Genomic DNA, 2455 nt, shown 5'->3' on the forward strand with positions numbered 1-2455 from the left:
GGCACACCTGGGAGGGGAAAAACAAAAAAAATTTGGTGAAAATCGGGTGAGATTTGGGTGAAAAATGAAGATTTGGGGGGGTTTTGGGCTCATATGGGCACACCTGGGGGCACCTTGGATGGAAAAACGGGGGAAAATGGTGAAATTTGGGTAAAAAATGGGGATTTTTGGGGTTTTGAGTTACCTGGGCACACCTTGGGATGGAGAAATGGGGGGAAATGGTGAAGTTTGGGTAAAAAATGGGGATTTTTGGGGTTTTGAGTTACCTGGGCACACCTGGGAGGGGGAAAATGGGGAAAAATGGTGAAAAAATGGTGAAAATCGGGTGAAAAATGGGGATTTTGGGGGGTTTTGGGCTCACCTGGGCACAGCTGGGATGAAAAAATGGCAAAAATTGGGTGAAATTTGGGTGAAAAATGGGGGTTTTTGGGGTTTTGGGCTCACCTGGGCACAGCTGGGGGGGAGAAATGGGGAAAAATGGTGAAAAAATGGTGAAAATCGGGTGAAAAATGGGGATTTTGGGGGGTTTTGAGTTACCTGGGCACACCTGGGAGGGGGAAAATGGGGAAAAACAAAAAAAATTTGGTGAAATTCGGGTGAAAAATGGGGGTTTTTGGGGTTTTTGGTTACTTGGGCACACCTGGGGGTGGAGAAATGGGGAAAAACAAAAATTGGTGAAATTCGGGTGAAAAATGGGGATTTTGATGGTTTTGTCTCACCTGGGCACACCTGGGCACAGCTTGGGATGGAGAAATGGGGAAAAACAAAAATTGGTGAAATTCGGAAATTTAATGGGGATTTTGATGGTTTTGTCTCACCTGGGCACACCTGGGCACAGCTTGGGATGGAGAAATGGGGAAAAAATGGCGAAATTTGGGTAAAAATTTGAGATTTTGGGGGTTTTGTCTCACCTGGGCACACCTGGGCACAGCTTGGGATGGAGAAATGGGGAAAAAATGGCGAAATTTGGGTAAAAATTTGAGATTTTGGGGGTTTTGTCTCACCTGGGCACACCTGGGCACAGCTTGGGATGGAGAAATGGGGAAAAAATGGCGAAATTTGGGTAAAAATTTGAGATTTTGGGGGTTTTGTCTCACCTGGGCACACCTGGGCACAGCTTGGGATGGAGAAATGGGGAAAAAATGGCGAAATTTGGGTAAAAATTTGAGATTTTGGGGGTTTTGTCTCACCTGGGCACACCAGGGAGGGGATAAATTGGGAAAAAATGGCAGAAATTGGGTGAAATTTGGGAGAAATTTTGGTGAAAAATGAAAATTTTTGGGAGTTTTGAGTTACCTGGGCACACCTGGGGTGGAGAAATGGGATAAAAATGGCAAAAATCGGGTGAAATTTGGGTGAAAATTTGAGATTTTTGGGGTTTTGTCACACCTGGGAACGCAAAACCAAAAAAACCCCGGTGAAATTTGGGCCAAAAACGCCAATTTTGGGCTGGCCGTGCCAGGCCACGCCCCCTGGCTCTCTGCCATGGCCACGCCCCCGAGTGGGCGTGGCTCAGCCTTGCCCCGCCCCCAGGTACCTCCTGGACGGCTCCGCCTCCTCAGGCAGCGAGGGGGAGGAGCCTGAGGAGGCCCCGCCCCCTCCGCGCCCCTCCCCCAAGGCCAAAAAGGGGGCGGAGCCTCCTCGACAGGAGGAGCCCGTGACTCCGCCCCCCGCGGCGCCGGCCACGCCCCCCGAGTCAGGTGACAGCGGCGGCCAATCAGACGAGTGAGTTCCGACAGAGGGGGCGGGGTCAGACACAGAGTGGGCGTGGCCAGAGGTTGTGGGTGTGGCCACATCTTGAGTGGCTGCGGCCGCATTAAGATGGGCGTGGCCTCCTCATTGTGGGCGTGGCCACACCTTTGTGAGTTTTGTCATGCCTGGGGTGGGCGTGGCCCTACATTAAGTGGGCGTGGCCACTCCCTAACTAGGCGTGATCACATTTTTAAGTGGGTGTGGCCACTCAGTTTAAAGTGGGCGTGGTCACGATCGAGTGGGCGTGGCCACCCTTTACATCGGCATTGTCAAACCCGTGGTGGGCGTGGCCACACTTCAAGTGGGCGTGGTCACTCATTTAAGACTGGGCGTGGCCACGATTGAGTGGGCGTGGCCACTCCCTAACTGGGCGTGGCCACAATGTAAGTGGGCGTGGTCACACCTTTTAAGTGGGCGTGGCCATTCCTTACATGGACATTGTCATTCCTCTGGTGGGCGTGGCCATAAAACAAATGGGCGTGGCCAAACATCAAGTGGGCGTGGTCCTACCTCGAGTGGGCGTGTCCCCACCTCGAGTGGGCGTGTCCCCGGAGGTGGGCGTGTCCCTCAGGTGGGCGTGTCCCCCCCAGCCCCTACGGCGGCTCCACCGAGGAGAACAGCGAGGACGAGGAGGGGGAGGGGGAGCCCATCCCCCCCCTGCCGGGTGCGTGCCCCTCCCCCACCGGCCCTGTTCTACCAACGC

Source organism: Passer montanus, unplaced genomic scaffold (genome assembly GCF_014805655.1).
Source record: "Passer montanus isolate IOZ18808 unplaced genomic scaffold, ASM1480565v1 scaffold663, whole genome shotgun sequence".
NCBI lineage: Eukaryota > Metazoa > Chordata > Aves > Passeriformes > Passeridae > Passer > Passer montanus.